Source organism: Crotalus tigris, unplaced genomic scaffold (assembly GCF_016545835.1).
Source record: "Crotalus tigris isolate CLP2741 ecotype Arizona unplaced genomic scaffold, ASM1654583v1 scf7180000017816.2395320, whole genome shotgun sequence".
NCBI classification, from domain to species: Eukaryota; Metazoa; Chordata; class Lepidosauria; order Squamata; family Viperidae; genus Crotalus; species Crotalus tigris.
The window spans coordinates 2,364,385-2,382,948 of NW_024096653.1; the positions used below are offsets into that span (position 1 = coordinate 2,364,385).

Below are 18,564 nucleotides of genomic sequence, written 5' to 3' on the forward strand. Positions count from 1 at the left end.
CCTCTGAAGTACAAATCTTATCCAATCTTTTTGAAATGCCTTCCATTTTGGAATCTGGATAATGATCAGATTAAAAATGAATCCATACAGCCACATTAGAAAAAAAAAAACATTCTCATACATTATTTCACCATAAACTATACAAATTTCTCTTGAAACGGAAACCGAGGTCAGATCATCATGACTAGCTTAATTAACCATGTGAAAATACAGACTACTCACCATTTCTTGAAGGCATAAAGCATAACATTGTCCTCCCTAGGTTCTCAGCCCATCAGGAAGATAATTTCCACCTATTTTTTCTGTCGTGTGTTAAAAGCAGTGTTTTGAATTGTGTGTTAAAAGCAATTACTCCTTACAGTTATAGGTTATTATAATCCATGACCAGTTTTCATAAATTCTCAAATAGAATGGTAAAAAAAAAAGTGTTTCTCTCTCTGTCTCTACAAATTCACTGGTGAAATGGTCAACTTATCCTTTTGTCGAAATTCACTGATGATACAGGCATAGTGAAAGTTTGGGCTTAATGTTGTTGTTGCTAACAACTGACAAGAAGAAAGATGAGCGATGGGGGAGGGAAGAACTATTTTCTAAAGTGCCAGAAGGCAAGAGAAGAATCAACAGATAGAAACTAAACAAGGTGAGAAGCAACCTAGAACTAAGAAGAAATTTGCTGGCAGTGAGAACAATCAACCAGTGGAATGCCTTGTATTCTGAAGTTGTGGGTGTTTCATCACTGGAGACTTTCAAGAAGACTGGACAGCCACTTATCTAAAATGGTATAGATTCCCCTGGTTGGGGGTTGGATTAGAAAACCTCCAAGGTCCCTTTCAATTCTATTATTCTACATTCTGTGTTCTACTTGCCCCTTCGAGTTCAAAGGAGAAGAAAAATGTTAAAATTGAAATATTTTCTTTCTTTTCTGTGGTAAATGAAGTTTGTAGACAACATGTAATAGCCAAAGTGGAGGAAGAGGCTGAAATGCAAGCACTAGTTTCATTTCTAACCTGTTTACACATGAGATTCCTACAGGCAAAACCTGCAGTGCAGAAAAACCAAAAACTGAAGATTGTGATATGGCACAGAGGGCTTTTCTTTCACTGAATACATATCAAACTGTGCTTTGAGTAAAATAGACTTGGGAATTAAGTATTTAGTTCAATGAACAGGTCAATGAGCAGAATCCAATGCCAGTGTTAATGATTTGGGAATCAGTGTTTAAATTTCTCCCCATCAAGCAGTTATGTGAATAAACAGAAGAGTTTAAAATATACACCTTGCATTTGGAGAGTGTTGTGGCACAGTTCACATCTCAGCAATGTATAAAAATAAATCTATAATTGTCTGCAGAATGGTACAAAATCCAGCTTGCAGGAAAAGAAAAATGTGCCCACTCAGAAAATAATGCATACAAGAAGAAATATGCATAAACATATTTACAAATATTAATTGCAATATGCCCTTGTACATTTTTATGTGTTTGGAGTCTTGATAAAGCTGATAAATTAAAAGAAAAGGGAGAAAGAGGAAGATTGTGCATTCATGTTTTGTGATTCTTGAAGCCACCAACTGTCAAGGTTCCAATAGACAAGACCAAACTGATTGCATAGCATTAGGGTGGGACGTTCAACTTTGTAATATTGTCTCTCTTTGAAGGGGATTTCAGACTTGGTTTAATGTCAAGGTTCCAATAGGCAAGACCAAACAAATCAGAACTCTGAGGCTTGAAATTTCCTCAAAGAACATGTTTATTGGTTACATAGTATCGGCATGGTCAAAAGTGAAACTAAATCTGAAATCCCCTTCAAAGAGAGACAATATTACAAAGTTGAACTTCCCACCCCAATGCTATGCAATCAGCTATGTTCCCCAATAGAACAGTTTGGTGGGCTTTCTAACCAAATGCTCAAGCCCCCCCCCCCCAATCTAACAGACAGAAATGACCTTGGTTCCCATGGGACAGTAAAATGTTTAGACTAGTAGAAATCCTCCACACTCCCTCCTATTCTTTTGGCAACCTAGAATGAGCAAAACAGCTTCAGCCAGGTTCGTCGTAGAGTTGACACCAACATATAGTCATTTAATTGAAAGAGGGATTTGTACTAGCCTTCTTTTCCTAGTTCTTTGTCAGATTTTTTTTTCTTTTCATTTGTTTTTAAATTTACAGGCAGAATTCCAGCAGAGCTATGAAATGTTTTCCTGACCAAGGGATCTGACAGGGCAAGGTAAACATTTACATTATTTAAATACCTGACATTGACAATATGAATATTCCCTGTATCACATTAAAGACAAGTGACCTCAAATATAAATAAAATATCTGCTTATCCGGGTTTCGTTTTGTTTTTTCCTGCCTTTAATAAGACGTTGGAAGTAAAATGGTTTAAAACTCAATGAGATTATTAGATAAATGATTCACATCTTTCCCTTTGGGGACATAAAGTATACAATTTTTCAATGCAGAACTGTAGAAACTTGAAAACAAAAATAAACATGGCAGAAAATGTAGCATTTTTTGGGGGGAAATTCTTTATTATAGTAGAAGAAATGTAGAGTTGTGTAATTAAAATTCTAGCACATACACACACCAGGAATTGGTATAATGTAATTAGTGGAATTGACACTCACGACATCTGAAGAGTAAAAAAGAAAAATCTCTCTTCCTATGCTAGAACAACTGATTTTCAGCATAGATGTCCCACAGTTACAAAATAACATTGATTCACTATGTAATATGATTTTTATTCATGGCTCCTAAGTGTTATATTTCAACTGTTTATGTCTAAAGCCTATGCAAAATGGCTATATTCATCACAAACTTTGATTTTTGTGACCACAGCCTATAAAAGTTTTATATTTATAGAGACAAAACAGATGAATTTGTATCTTTTTGAGCAGTTAAAGTACTATATGTGTACAGCAAATACAGAAAGACATCAAAACCACTCAAAAGGATTCAGAAATGAGTAGATTTTCTAGATTTGTGGCTATACTGCAAATCACTTTCTCAAAGTAGCCCCCAAATATAGTCCCCCATCATGTTTTCATTATAATGTCCTTGGTAATGATGTTCAAAGTCCAGTATGGTGAAAGCTCTCGTCTTGCTCCTCTAAGTAAGCATCCATGTTCTCCTTGAGCGTTAAGGATACGGACTTTAAGGAACATTCTGCATCCCATTTTGGCATAGTTCTTTATGAGAGTCTAAAGTAGATGCTCATAGTTTTCAGCCTTGTGAGTGCCCAGAAAGCTGTGAACCACTGCAACAAAACTATTCCAAGCTGCTTTCTCCCCTGTTCAGCTTTTTGGTGAATTCTTCACACTCTATGATCTTCTTTATCTGTGGTCCAACAAAGATATCAGCTTTAACCTTTGCCTCCGACAGCTGTGAAAAGAGATCTTGGAGCTACTTGAAAACTGCTGACTCCTTGTCTAGAGCCATGACAAATTGTTTGATGAGGCATAACGTGATGTGCAGAGGTGACATCAGCACCTTCCAAGGGTCTACCAGCAGTTCCCACTTTATGTGGCTCTTCCCTAAAGAGAACTCAGTGTGCTGTGGCCTGTCCCTTCTATGATAGTGCATCTTAGTGTCCTGGCTGTCCCAGAGGCAAAGAAAACAAGGAAACTTCATGAAACTGCATTGGAGGTTCATCAGGAATGATTCATTTTAAAGTCTCCAATGACTTCGCAGCCATACTTCAAGGCACTCAGCAACATCTTGACACTAGTTTAGTCCCCTTTGAGGTGCACAGAATGAACCATAAGGAGAGATGGGTACTTGTTCACATTATGAAGCAACACGGCTTTGAGGCTTCTGGATGAACTGTCTTTGAATAGGAACCATTCACTTGGGTTAGCGGTGATTCCTATAGCCTTGAATAGACTGGCCACAATGTTGCAGAAGCACGGCCCATCTTGCCGACTGAAGAAGTTTGAAAAATGTTGACAACACTTTCTCTGATCTGTGACTTGCACACTTTCACCCAATAAGTTCCACTCCTTGAGCCTAGATGTCAGAGGTTCAGATGATAAGATGAAAGTCTCTGATCAGATCATTGAGGTCTTTATACTTGGGGAAGTATGGTTTTCTCTCCTCAGCCACCTCTGTGAAATTGTAATCTGTGTCTGCAATATCTTCCTTGATGTCTGACTTGCTTCTCTCTCCTGAATATGGCTGATCTCTCTCTGGAGGGTGGGAACAGGGTGATGGATGAAGGAATGTCTGGATACATGATAAGAGGCACACTCTTGCCGCTTGAACGTTTGGAAGGGTTGCTTGAGTGGTCAATCAATTCCCGCTAAATTCTTAGAATAGGAAACTTCATGGCTCTCTTTTCTCCCCTGTACCAGCCTGTAAACATAGCCAAATTATATACATTTTAAAAAATTATATTTCACACTTTACCTAATATTATGCAAGATATTACCTTGGGACATTATATATATATATATATATTATCTGAGATTTTTGCGGGTTTTTGTATGTAGGTCTTTGGTTATTTGGGTTTTCTCCCACGTAAAATTGGAAGTGTCTTGGCGACGTTTCAATGAAGTCCCATTCGTCATCTTCAGGCTGATGTTTTTAGCTTCTAGGAGCACCTAGAAGCACGAAGCCGAAAACACCAGCCTGAAGATGACGAATGGGACTTCATCGAAACGTTTCCAAGACACTTCCAATTTTACGCGGGAGAAAACCCGAATAACCAAAGACCGACCTATTTATCTATCTATCTATCTATCTATCTATCTATCTATCTATCTATCTATCTATCTATCTATCTATCTATCCTTAATGACTGTACAAATCCGAATCCCGGGCATATCACATTTCCAATTTTACGTGGGAGAAAACCCTAATAACCAAAGACCGACCTATCTACCTACCTACCTACATACATACATACAGACACACACACACACACACACACACACACACACACACACACACACACACACACACATATATATATATATATATATATATATATATATATATATATATCCTTAATGACTGTAAAAATCCGAATCCTGGGCATATCTGTTCAATAATACACAATCTTCGAACTCTGGGAGGAATATAAATCAGCTGTTTATTGTTAAAAAATTTAAAACAATAAAAGCAACTATTTACAATACTAAAACAAACTTAGCTTTTGCTGATTCACTGTCAGCATCTTCAGAGTGAAGTGTTGGGGGTGGAGAGATCTTTTATAAGCCTTGATAACCTAGTTTCTTACTCATTGACCGTGTGATAGGGCCATTCGTCCTGACTCACCGTAATTGCCTTAACTGTCTGGCCTCCCCTTGTTTGCACTCCAGTTCCACAAGTTCTCTCTCTCCCCTCCATGTCCATCTTCTCCTTCCTGGTGTTGTTGCCATTGGTATGCCTTCTAGCTGCTCCCTCGCACTCACTTTGGGCCGTGGGTCCGGATCCAGTATCCCAGGTGCCCTTACGCTGCTGTTCCCCTCTCTTCCATTCTATTTATCTGCCTGTTGTTCCTGTCTTCCACTGTTTATCAGTATCCTATTTTCTCCAGTTTCCCCTCACGTCTGGGTGTGTGTGCCTGCAGCCCTGCCCCGTCCTTCCATCCCATCTGTCTGCAATTAGCTGGGCTGCCTGCCGGCTCGCTTCTGAATTCACTCTCTCTCATCCTTGCCAATCCTATCCTTGCATTCGCCGGCTATCTCCCCACAGTCATTCTGGGCTGGGCGCTCAGAATTGGCGCTGTCAGTGCTTCTTCACTGCTGTCCCCCTCTGATCATCCACTGTTGTTGCCTTCCGCTATCTGTCCCTCTGGGCCTTATTTTCTCCGATCTTTCTCCGTGCTTGGGTGTGCGCACACACAACCGCACCCTATACTTCTGCCTTATCCGCCTATGCTCAACTAGGCTACCTGCTGACTCACCCTCAAATTCACTCAGTCTCCTTCCTGGTGCCATTGCCATTAACACTTCACTCTGAAGATGCTGACAGTGGATCAGCAAAAGCTAAGTTTGTTTTAGTATTGTAAATAGTTGCTTTTATTGTTTTAAATTTTTTAACAATAAACAGCTGATTTATATTCCTCCCGGAGTTCAAAGATTATGTATTATTGAATATCTATATCTATATCTAATATCTATCTATCTATCTATCTATCTATCTATCTATCTATCTATCTATCTATCTATCTATCTTGTTGTCTGTATTTTCCTAGAACATTGAAAGTAGTGATATTTTTTCTTAATTGCAACTCTTTTAAACTGTAATAAATCACTGAAATTCCATCTAGCAAGCAGCAATCATTCACCTTACCTTCAAGAGTTTTGCCACAGTGTTTACATGTGAAATGATGTGGCCAAGGCTTGTCTTCATCCCCAACAGGTATGTTGAAGTATGCTTTATAGGCCTCGCACATCTTTCACGGAGTACTTTTTTTACTCTTGTCTTGATAAATTGTCCACACACATAGCAAAATGCATCTGCTGGGAGAAAGCAAGTGATGCTAACTCAAATATTGCTATTCATTATTCTCTTACTCAGCAATTAGACAAAGTAAAATGCTGCTTTAAGGCAGCTGACCTTTAGAATTTTATGGACACTATGGGATAGTTCCAGAAAGTGCTAGAAAATTGTAAAAGATTTCAGAAAGATCTAGCAAATTCTGGCCAATTCTAGAAACTTCTGGACAGTTTTCAGTTCCAGAATATTTGGGAAGTCTACTAAGCATTCAATGTGAATTGAGAATGTTCTCGAAAACAGATAAATTTCAAAGTATCACTGTCCTGACCACAGAAACAACGTTTTTGTGGAACAATAGCTGTTTCCTATTTATTTTAGGCATAAGGTGTTAAAAAAAACACACTTTGCACCCAGGAACAAAAACTAAATTGAAATTTGTTACATAGTGCTGGGATCATATATTTATGTCAGAATTCACAGTAATATTTTATTCATGCTCAAAATAAATTGTATTAAAAGAATTTAATAAATATTCTTATTGATTAATTGTGCTTCCAATATTCTTTCTCCTGCAAGGAATGGGGATCTAGTTTACAAGAGCAGTGAAAACCAGATTTAAAAAAAAAAATAAAAAAAAATTCAAAACACAAGCAAACAAAAACTCTATGATAATAAAGTGTAGGAAAAGATGAGACATGAAATTTACATCCCTTCCTTTCTCTTCATTTCCCTGTCATTCCCTTCCCTTATTCCTTACATTTATCCCTAAATATTGTTACATCTCTATCTTTATTGACCTGAATTCTCTAGAAGCATTTCCTGAGTACATGGGGAAGTGGGGCGTTGATAGTTAGGTCAGTCCTTAGCATTCAGCTCGAAATTTCGACTCACATTTGCTTCAATAAGAGTACAAATCTGTGTACAGCTGGGGATTCTGCTTTATTAGCATCTCACTTCATTTAGAAAGGATGACTAGTGCAGTCCTCTTTCAGGCTACCAAACTTGATCCAACTCACTCAGCCGCCTGTGATTGCCCCAGGATCACTCAGCCACAGGAGTAGAACAGACCTTCCCCTGCTGATGGATCAAAACTCTTTAAGCTGTTGATCGAGCATATTGCAGGCATAGAAGTCAACATGTCTTTTGCTGGAATAGAAGAAACTTTATCTTGGTTATTGCCCCAAAATCATTAAGCCAACTATCATTCATACTGCAGGAGTAGAAATCATTGTTTCCTGATGCTCGGCTCAAAGTCACTTAGCTGCCTCTTGAGCTTATTGAAGAACAAGAACTCAGCATACCTATTACAGGAATAGAAATAAACATCTCTTTATTATTGGTCCAAAGTCACTCTGCTGGTTATCATGAATATTGCAAGAATGGAACTCATCTTCTCTTTTGATTAACCCAGTCACTTATCCACCAGTCATGCCTATTGCAGGAATAGAAATAATCATATCTTGCTGACTGTCACAAAGTCAACCAGACATCTGTAATTCACATTGAAGGAGAACACACCTTCTCTTGAACATTGGCCCAAAGTCACTTATTCACCAGTCATACTTATTGGAGGTGTAGAACTCATCATGCCTGTTGAAATAATAGAAATAATAATCTGTTGGTTATTGGCCCAAAGTCACTCAATCAATTGTTATGTATATTGGAGAGTAGAACTCATCTTCTCCTATTGATTACTTAGTAATTTATCCAACAGTCATGCTTACTGCAGAAGTCGAAATCACAATGCCTATTGTAGGAATAGAAGTCACCATTACTTGATTATTGGCAAAAGGTTACTCTGCTGACTATCATGGGTATTGCAAAAGCAGAATTAACCTTCTTTTGTTGATTAACAAAGTCAATGTGATGCCAGTTGTACAGAAGTAGTAATCACCATGCCTGTTGAAATATAGAAAAAAAAATTCTTGGTCATTGGTCCAAACTCGTTCAGCAAACTGTTGTGCGTATTGCAGGAATAAAACTCATCTTTTCTCAGCCTTCTGCCGAAAGTCATTCACCAAGCTTTTGTGAGTATTAGAGAGTATAAGTAAACTTTTGTTCATTTACTCATTCACTTATCCATCAGTTATGCTTATTGCAGGTGAAGAACACAACAGGCCTATTGCAGGAATAGAAATAACAATCTCATAGTTATTGGCACAAAGTTACTCAAGCAACTATTGTGCAGACTGCAGGAATAAAACTCACTTTCTACTTGTGATGTGCCCAAAGTCACGAGCTTTCATACATATTGTAGATTGCTACTCACTTTCTCCTGTTACTTTACTAAGTCACTTATCCACCAGTAATGATTTTTGCAGGTACAGAAGTCACTCTTTTCTCATTATTGGTCCAAAGTAACTCTGCTGATTATCGTATTTATTGCAAGAGGAGGACACACTTTCTTTTGTTGATTATTACAATAACTGATCTACCAGCTATGCAGGAATAGAAATCACCATACCTATTGCAGCAATAGAAGTAACAATCTTTTGGTTCTTGGCCCAAAGTCACTCAACAAACAATGGTGCAAACTTTGATCTTTCATGCATATTGAAGAGTACTCCTCACCTTCCCCTGCTGATTTATTCAGACACTTATCCACCATTCATGGTTTTTGCAATTGTAGAATTCACCATGCCTATTGCAAGAATAGAAATCTCTCTTGGTTATTGGTCCAGTCACTCAACAATTGTGCTGACTCCAGGAATAAAACTCACCTCTTCCTTGTGATCACTGATCTTTCATGAGTATTGTAAAATACAAAAAAAATTCTCCAGTTGGTTTTCTTGGTCACATATCAACCATTCCTTTTTTTGAACATCTAGAATTCACCATGCATACTGCACTAAAAGATAGAAGAATATCTTGGTTATTGGTACAAAGTCACGCTGCTGATTATTGTGAGAATTGCAAGAGCAGAATTCATCTTCTTTTTTGATTAATGCAGTCAGTGATCTTCCAGTCATGCAGGAATAGATATCTCCAAACCTACTGAAAGAATAAAAATAACAATTTCTTGGTTATTGGCCCAAATCACTCAACCAAATATTGTGTGGGCTGCAGGAATAAAACTCACCTTCTCCATTTGATTACTGACCTTTCATAAGTATTGTAGAGTACCATTCACCTTCTTCTGTGGATTTACTCACTCACTTATCTACCACTTGTTATTTTTGCACATTTTGAACTCACTATGCCCATTAAACTAAAAGAAATAACAATTTCTTGGTTATTGTACCGAAGTCACTCTGCTGATAATCATGAGAATTGCAAGATCAAGGCTTACCTTATTTTGTTGATTAACCCAGTAACTATTCTCCCAGCCGTGCAGGAGTGGAAATCTCCTTCCATACTGATAAAATAAAAATAACACTCTATTGGTTATTGGCCCAAAATCACTCACAAAATGCCCACATTATAGTAATAAAAGTCACCTTCTACTTGTGACTTGCCAAAAGTCATTGAGCTTTCATGCTTATTGTAGCATACCACTCACCCTCTCTTTTTGATTTATACAGTCACTTATCCACCACTTGTTCTTTTTTGCACCTGTAAAACTCACCATGCCTATTGCAGGATTAGAAATAAAACTCTTGGTTATTGGTTCAAAGTCACTCTGCTGATTATCATTAAAATTGTAACAGCAGAACTCACTTTCTTTTTTGATTAACATAGTCACAACTCTGCCAGTCATGCAGGAATAGAAATATCCCTACCTACTGAAAGAAGTCACCGATCTGCTAGTTGTGCAGTTGTAGCTGTCTCAATGCCTATTGTAGGAATAAAAATAAGATTCTCTTGGTTAATGGCCCAAAGTCACTCAACCAACTATTGTGCAGTCCAAAGGAATAATACTCACCGTCTCCTTGGGAAATGTCCAAAGTCATTGACTTTCATGCGTATTGCAGAGTACCACTCACCTCCTTTTGATTTAGTCACTCACCTATCCACGATTCATCTTCTTGCAGCTGTAGAACTTTCCATGACTACAGTAGGAATAGAATTAACAATCTCTGCTTGTTACTCTGCTTATTTTACTGAGAATTGCAAGAGCTGAACTCATTCTCCAGCATGGAAGGAATGTAGAATCCACACATAGGTATAAGAAGTCCTCTAGCCCAGTGGTTCTCAACCTTTTTAATGCCCCGACCCCCAACCGGTTGTAAGTCGAGATTGCTCAACCGGTCGTAAGTCAAGGACTACTCAACTGGTGCAGCACCATTTGCAGAATGGGACTTTTGGCGGGCTCAGCAGGGCAGAGACAGCCTGGACAATTCCTATTGGCTTTTGAAAGCCAATAGAATTAGACTCTATTCAAGAGAGTCTATTCTATTGGCTTTCAAAAGCCAATAGAATAAAAGGGAGTAGCACAGCTAAGGAAAAGGGGAAAAAAATGGCGGATTGCTTTGTTTGGTGACCCCCGTGAAATGGTCGTTCGACCCCAAATGGGGTCCCGACCCACAGGTTGAGAACTACTGCTCTAGCCCATTAGACCAAACAATCAAAGTTGCCATGCCCCTGCTGGGCCGGACCATGCCCCAGTTTCTTTTTGGTCTCAGCCCAGAAGAGAAGTGGTACTTTGGCTCCCGGATTGAAAAAAGATTTAGGAGGACAGCTAGTACAGTATTTGCCTTTACTCATTGCATGGATTCTTCATTCCTTTGGCCAAATAGCCAGCACTGGGCTCAGCACTGAACTAGCTGGCAATTAGCTTCTTTTCCTTGCCCTTGGCAAATTCGCCCGCTGCTCAGCTGATCAGCGCTATTGCTACTTTCTGCGCAGCGCGTTGATTGGTTTTTTCTCCTTGTAGCCTTTCCTGGTTCCCCCTTTTGGGGTTGATTCTGCCGGTCCCTTTCCTGCTGTTTCTCATAGATTTTGTTTTCTTTTGCTTTCGCCTTTTCCTTCCACGTGGACCGTCGCCGGCAACATTTTGAGGCTCACCGCGCGATCGTTCCTTTCCCAGCTGATTTTGATTACTTCTACTGTTCACTTTCCTCTGTCCGCGGGGTCAATCAGGGCAGTTTGGACCCTTTCCCTATGAATTTTGACCAGCGAGGGACAGTGTTTCCTCACTTTTGCTGGGGGTATAGGGGCTCCTATATACCTCATTGCATCCCAGGCCCTGCATCTCCAATATCATGGACACCATTTTAGGCCACCATGTGGCTGACGGTGGAATTTCAGTTTTCATTTTCCTCTGCATCCTAGAGGTTTCATTTGCCATTAATCAGTTGCTATCTGCATTTTTCTTTGAACATACAATGATAAACACCTTCCACATTCCTGCCTTCCAGATTGCTCTAACTGTTGAGCTACAATCAATTGGGCTGTTTCTTACCTTGCCTGTTTCTGCTGTCTGCATCTAGTGGACTGGCAATTGCTGTGCTAGCCACCACTAAGTGAGACACGAGGGTCATCCATTAAAAATAATAATAATAAATAAAAATAATAATAAAAATAAATACTATTAATAAGTCAATTGTTTACAGTACTAAGAACCAAGGACACTGAACAATTGAAAGGGGAAAGTACAGCTCCCTTGGGTGGCATGCGACTTACATCTCGCAGTGTGACTCTGCGCTTAATGGTGGGCCAGACTTCACAAACCCTCATGTAGGCCTGTACCACCTAGGTGGGCCGTATCCTCATCTCCTGCAGACCAGGACAGCTTCAGAGATCTGCTGGTAAACTCCTGTTTTTATTCAACATGGCGGATAACACCGTTCCACAGGCTTCCACTTCCAGTGGAAATAAGAAACACAAGTCGTCCAACCAAGAAGCAGCCGCAAAGATCAAGGCCAAGACTAAATGGGCCTCTAAGGTGCTGAAAAGCAGGCAGGTAGCAGGCATAGGGCGTTGGATCAGGTTCTGGCCACTGAAATAATCTCTCCCTCAGTGACTTGTGGAACCCCGGAGAGTTTCTCTCTTACGGGTCTGCCTCAGATTCTGTCGGCATCTTTCACTCCTATGGCGTCGGACCTCCGGTCCCTGGAACAACCTTCATTTATTATCCAGCTCCAGGCCATGATTTCGCAGGCGGTGGCTCAAGCCATGGCCGCTTCTGCGAGGGCCCTACTGAGCCTGGGGCCATCAACCCTCCCTCCGTCTGTGGGAACTGCATGGCCCAGGGATTACAAGTTCCCAGATTCGGCCTCACCACCACATTCTGGTGGCAGCGAAGTATCCAAATATTTTGAGCAGGTTCTTGAAGAGGGACTGTGGTCAGGTGATGAGGACACCCCCACAGAGGCCACTCCCTTGGTAGGCATATTCAATCCTTCTTCTTTCCCTTCACTCTTATGCAAGGCCTGCGCCAAAGATCGAGCCGTTAAAACCCCAAGCGTCCGATCAGGATTTTGGCCAGAGTTCTGATACACTGTTTTCGGAACCAGTCACAAAGAGCCAGCAGATACCTTGCCCTCTCATGTTTTTGAAATCCATTCAGGATCAATGGGGTTCTCCCGGCACCTTCTCGGCCCTTGGGGGAATAGACCGTAAACTTTTAGATACGGTCTCTATCCTCAATGATGCGCTGGAGGTCTCGGGAGTAGATGAGTCTCTTTCTCCCATTTTGTCAGACTCTAAGATTCCGAGGGATATGTCTGAGGCTCTGAAGGCTGAGGACAAAAAATCTGAGGTTTCTTTCCATAGAACACACCAGGCCTCAGCATGGGCGATAAGAGCTTCCACATCAAACTCCTTTTTTGCCAGGATTTCACTGATGTGACATTGCGAACTTCAGTCCAGAATCTCCCCAGATGATGTAAGAGTGCACCAGATGTCACAAAATTACGGGCAGCACTAGAATACATGGCAGACATGTCTTTGCAATCAGCCAGATTTTCGGCCCATGCCACAGCCTCTAACACAGCAGTTCTCAACCTGTGGGTTGTGACCCTTTTGGGGGTCACACAAGCCTTTCACAGGGGTCGCCTAAGACCATCGGAAAACAATATTTCTGATGGTCTTAGGCAGGGCTTGTCAAATGCCTTCTCTCCCTTCCCCCCTCCGCTCCACCTCACTTGTTTGTGGAAAATATGCTGCTTGGCGGCAGTCTGCATGAACTCTACCAAATGTGCCCTGCAGGGGGTGCATGAAGAGCGCAGGCGCAGTACAAGGCCCTGTCCTCCCCAGAGACTAATTGTGTAGCAACCGGATTGACTTCTCAAGCACGCAGGTCAGCGAAGGGGAGGCTGCCACAGCACCCAACTCCTGCGCCCGTCAGCCAGGAGGTCTGGCGACAGCTGCCAGTCTCCTTTACCACCCCGCCTGTCCTCGACTCCTCCTCCGCCCATTCATATTGAGCCTGCCGGGGCTGGACAGGAAGAGAAGGAAGGAGGAAGAGACTCCTCCTCCTCTCCTAAGCTTCAAAGCACGATCGGCTTCCCAAGGGTGCTACAATCCTCACAAAAGTGGGGGGGGAAGCAAACGGGGTGAGAAAGCTCATGGCAGGCTCGAAGGAGCACCTGTCAGCATTGGTGACGAGAAATTCCCCACAAACCCAGGGAAGGGGTGGAGAAAAGGAGCCCCCTTTGGGAGGAAACCACCACCTTCTTCTCCTTGGCTTTCCGCTCTTCTGTTCCTCGGCAGTCGGGCTGCCAAGCCTTTGCTGGCTGGAACTTCCTTTCCTTCCTTCCCTCTTGGTCTCTTCCTCCTTTCCTCCCTCTCCCATTGTCCCTTCCTTCTTTCCTTTCACCTCCCTTTTTGTCTCTCCTTCCCTCCCTCTTTCCCCTTGTCCCTTCCGTCCTTCCTTCCTTCCCTCTTGTCCAGGATCGGGGCGAGCCTCTACAGGTGATCTGCGCTTCTGCAGCTGTAGCTGCTCTCCTTGGCTCCTGCCCAGAAAACTTGCTTGAGTTTGATAGAAAACGTGCAGCTTGCTAATTTAGCAGAAGTGCGAATCAGCTGTAGCCCGGCACTGATCCTGGAGCTTCTGCTAACTTAGCAAGCGGCATGTCTTTCGGCGAAGCTGAGCAAGTAAGCTGGGCATTGCTCTCCTGTCTCTGCCTGTGCACAGGCAGGTTTGCTGGCAGCAAAGCCCCCAGCCACGCTGGCAGCCTATCCCCCTCCCCTTGTCTCTTACTGGGCAGGGGGGAGGAAGGAAGGGACTAAGAGGGAGGGAAGTAAGAAATAATGAGAGAAGGAAGGAACAGTGGAAGGGAGGGAAGGGAGGAAGGGAAGAAGGGACAAAGAGGAAGGAAGGAAGGAAGGAAGGAAGGAAGGAAGGAAGGAAGGAAGGAAGGAACAAGGGGAGAGAGGGAGGTAAGGAGGAAGAGACTAAGAGAGAGGGGAAGGAAAGGAAGGAAAGAAGGAAGGGACAATGGGAGAGAGGGAGGGAAGGAGGAAGAGACTAAGGGAGGGGAAGGAAGGAAAGAAGGAAGGGACAATGGGAGAGAGGGAGGGAAGGAGGAAGAGACTAAGGGAGGGGAAGGAAGGAAAGAAGGAAGGGACAATGGGAGAGAGGGAGGGAAGGAGGAAGAGACTAAGGGAGGGGAAGGAAGGAAAGAAGGAAGGAAGGGACAATGGGAGAGAGGGAGGGAAGGAGGAAGACACTAAGAAGGAGGTGAAGGAAAGGAAGGAAAGAAGGAAGGAACAATGGGAGAGGAAGGAAAGAAGGAAGAGACTAAGGGAGTGAGGGAAAGGAAGAAAAGAAGGAAGGAAGGGACAAGGGGAGGGAAGGAAGGCAGGCACCCACCCCAGTCCCGTCCCAGAGACCCACAGATTCCCCCCCACAGGCACTCTGCAACCTGAGTGATCAGCTGGCCATGCCCCCTGGCCACTGATCACGTGACCCTGGGACACTGTGAATGTCATAAATATGAATCAGTTGTCAAGCATCCGAATGTAAATCACATGATCCTAGGAATGCTGCAACAATCATAAGTGTGAAAAATGATCATAATTCACTTTTTTAGTGCTGTTGTAACTTCTAACAGTCACTAAGTGAATTGTTGTACGTCAAGGACTACCTATACTTTCCCATTTTTTCCTTTTTTTGGTCAAGTTTTTGATGCCCCCCGGCCAGCTGGATGGGTGGTTGGGGGGGGTCACCACAACATGAGGAACTGTATTAAAGGGTCGTGGCATTAGGAAGGTTGAGAACCACTGCTCTAACGTAACAGCGCGTAGGTTATTCTGGCTTAAGAACTGACGTGCCGACACCAGGCACAAATGGAGGGTGGCTGCTGCCCCGTATCAGAGCAGTTGCCTCTTTGGGGAGTCCTTCACTCCTTACCTGATGGAAAACAGGGAAAAGAAGAGAGTTCTCTCTCATCTTTCCAAAAGAACACTTCCTTTTGGGCAGGCTCAGACTAGGCTTCGGGGAGCGTATCTTGGCCCTTTCCAGTGGGGCCGGACCATTCCTCAGACTGGTCTGGCTACAGAGACAGGCCAAAACCACAATTTCAAAACAAGTGACCATTTCGTGATAGGGGAGGTTGTCCCTTCCGTAGGTCAAAATGACTCAGAATGGACTCCTCCTATAGGCGGCAGACTGGTTTATTATTTCCACAAATGGGAAGAAACCACCACGGACACTTGGGTTCTCACCACCATCAGGGATGGACTGTCCCTGGAGTTCTTAACACCCCCCTCGGTGACTTATCGCCTGCTCCCTGTTGCAAAATCCCATAAAGCAGGGTCTTATGAAGGAAGCCATTCAACATTTACTAAACATAGAGGCCATAGAGCAGGTACCCTTGGACTAATTGGGACAGGGGTTCTACTCCATCCTCTTAGTGGTTCCAAAAGCCTCGGGGGGATGGAGAGCGATACTCGATCTCAAGGTCCTAAATTTGCACCTAGTGTATCACAAGTTCAAGATGCAGACTCTTCACTCCGTCTTGGCCAGCATTCGTCAGGGGGATTTCCTGATGTCAATAGATCTTGCACAAGCATACCTTCATATTGCCATATAGCCGGGTCACAGACAGTTCCTCAGATTCAGGTATTGCAACCATCATTACCAATACAAGGCCCTGCCATTCGGCCTATTATCGGCCTACAGGGTCTTCACCAAAGTCCTGGTGGTTTTTGCCGCACAGCTCAGGTTGGTACTGGTCCGTGTTTAGTGTTACTTGGATGACATTCTAATACAGTCGTCCTCGGCACTGGACGCTCGGTCGGACATGGCACTAACAGTCAAGACGCTTCAGGATCATGGGTTTTTGATCAACTTCCAAAAGAGTCACTTGACTCCAGTCAACCAACTGTTGCACTTAGGCACAATAATAGATACCAACCTGTGCCAAGTTTTGTTATCTCAGGAACGTCAGGTCAGCATACGTACACTGATTATCAAAGTGCACAGGGAAAAACGGGTGACCCTAGCCCTGCTCTCACAGCTGTTGGGTAAACTGATTTCATGCATTTCTATAGTGCCCTGAGCCAGACTCCATATGAGACAGCTCCACTGGTTCTTGCTCCCCTACCAGAGATGGGGCGTAGCTTCCTTTCCTCAGAGGGTACAAGTCCCAGACAGACGCTCACATCCCTTCTCTGGTGGCTATCCCTGGCTTTGTCCAAGGGATCCCTTTTCAGAGAACTGGTTCGGGTAACCTTGACCACGGATGCCAGCCTATTCGGATGGGGGCCACACCTACAACTTCAATTCACCCAAGGCCGGTGTCCTAGCGGGACCTCAAAGAAAACATCAACTGGCTAGAACTCAGGGCTATACACCTGGCACTTCACTACTTCCGCAAAATGATTGCGGGTTGCCATGTCTTGGTCCTGATGGATAATGTGGCGGCAAAGGCCCATGGAAACAGACAAAGCGGAACTTGATCTCGGGCCCTGATGTCCAAGGCCCAGCTACTGGGATCATGGCCGGAGTGGAATCTTCTGTCCCTGAAGGTAGAGCTCATCTCACGGGAGGCAAACCGGCAGGCAGATTACCTGAGTTGCTCCATGGTAAATCATTGAGAGTGGCGCCTGCATCCCCGCCTCTTCTGAGAGATCACGCATCGGTTTGGTCTATCCACGGTTGACCTCTTCACTTCCCCAACGTATGCCCAACTTCCCAAGTTCCTCTCTTGGTTTCCCTCTCAAAGGTCGGAAGGAGCAGGTTCCCTCTGCAGTCCTTGGCTGGAGGGACTACTATATGCTTTCCCACCTTTCCCTGTGATTCTGGCCATCATCAGAAAGCTGTTGCAGGAACAAGTGGAGCTGATATTTGTGGCCCCTCACTGGCCGAGGCGACCATGGTTTGCAGATCTTGTGAACTTTGCCATAGCTCCTCCGTGGAGAATTACTCCAGAACAGATAATTTTAACACAAGGAGCCATATGACATCCAGACCCACAGTGGCTCCAATTAGCCACCTGGCATCTGAACACCAGTTCTTGACACAGGGATCTTACTCCCCCAGAGTAATATCAATGATTCAGGCTTCTAGGCGACCGGCGACAAATCGGATTTACTATGCCACTTGGAGAAACTTCTGTCACTGGTGTGATCATAATAGTTTGACCATTTCTTCTGTCACTATCCCGAGGATACTAGAGTATCTCATGGAAGGTATGGATATGGACCTAGCACCCAGCACTATCCGTAGGCAAGTGGCGGCGCTCTCCATGGTGTTCACTTGTGCCGATTCTACTTAATTGTCTCATCACCCTAGGGTTGATCCTTTATCAAGAGGATTACAAACAGCAAGCCTCTTGTGGTTCATCGTTATCCCACTTGTGAGTTGTCCCGGGTTCTTCGGGCTCTTACAGGATCCCTGTTTGAACCCTTCAGATCTTGTCATCTTCGTCTCTTGTCTCATAAGGTGGCCTTCTTAGTTGCAATCACATTGGCAAGGTGTGTTTCAGAACTGGTAGCTCTTTCCGTTAGGGAGGACGTGTGTACCTTTCACCATGACAAAGTGGTGCTATGATTGGATTCCTTGTTCATCCCCAAGGTAAACACATTGTGTCATTGAACACAGGAGATTGTGTTGCCAGACATTTGTCCAAAACCTTCACACATCCTGGAGCAGCAATGGCATTTCCTGGATGTATGCAGGGCGCTGCGATATTACATTGAGAGGACTGCTTCTTTTCATAAATCTGAGGCACTTTTTGTCTGCTTCCATAAGGGTTCCAAAGGTCAGAATGTTTCTTCTTCTACTGTTGCCCAGT

At 43.2% G+C, this 18,564-nt stretch overlaps 3 long non-coding RNA genes across 4 annotated transcripts; all 3 read right to left on the reverse strand.

Annotated features, from left to right (window-relative positions):
* Window positions 1–2,565: 2,565 nt before the first annotated feature.
* On the reverse strand, window positions 2,566–8,330 carry LOC120307800. Of its 2 annotated transcripts, none has more exons than XR_005556651.1 (6): window positions 8,167–8,330; window positions 7,961–8,032; window positions 7,744–7,874; window positions 7,334–7,588; window positions 6,296–6,462; window positions 2,566–4,351 (listed from the first exon to the last, which is right to left on the reverse strand). It is a non-coding gene; the product is annotated as an uncharacterized LOC120307800 (long non-coding RNA). The 2 variants fall into 2 exon arrangements; XR_005556650.1 differs by having other exon boundaries at window positions 6,296–6,465.
* A 368-nt stretch (window positions 8,331–8,698) lies between these two features.
* LOC120307801 lies at window positions 8,699–9,621 on the reverse strand. Its single transcript, XR_005556652.1, has 3 exons — window positions 9,543–9,621; window positions 9,163–9,436; window positions 8,699–9,083 (listed from the first exon to the last, which is right to left on the reverse strand). It is a non-coding gene; the product is annotated as an uncharacterized LOC120307801 (long non-coding RNA).
* Window positions 9,622–9,749: 128 nt separating this feature from the next.
* Window positions 9,750–10,300, reverse strand: LOC120307802. Its single transcript, XR_005556654.1, has 3 exons — window positions 10,162–10,300; window positions 9,942–10,012; window positions 9,750–9,797 (listed from the first exon to the last, which is right to left on the reverse strand). It is a non-coding gene; the product is annotated as an uncharacterized LOC120307802 (long non-coding RNA).
* Window positions 10,301–18,564: the final 8,264 nt, after the last annotated feature.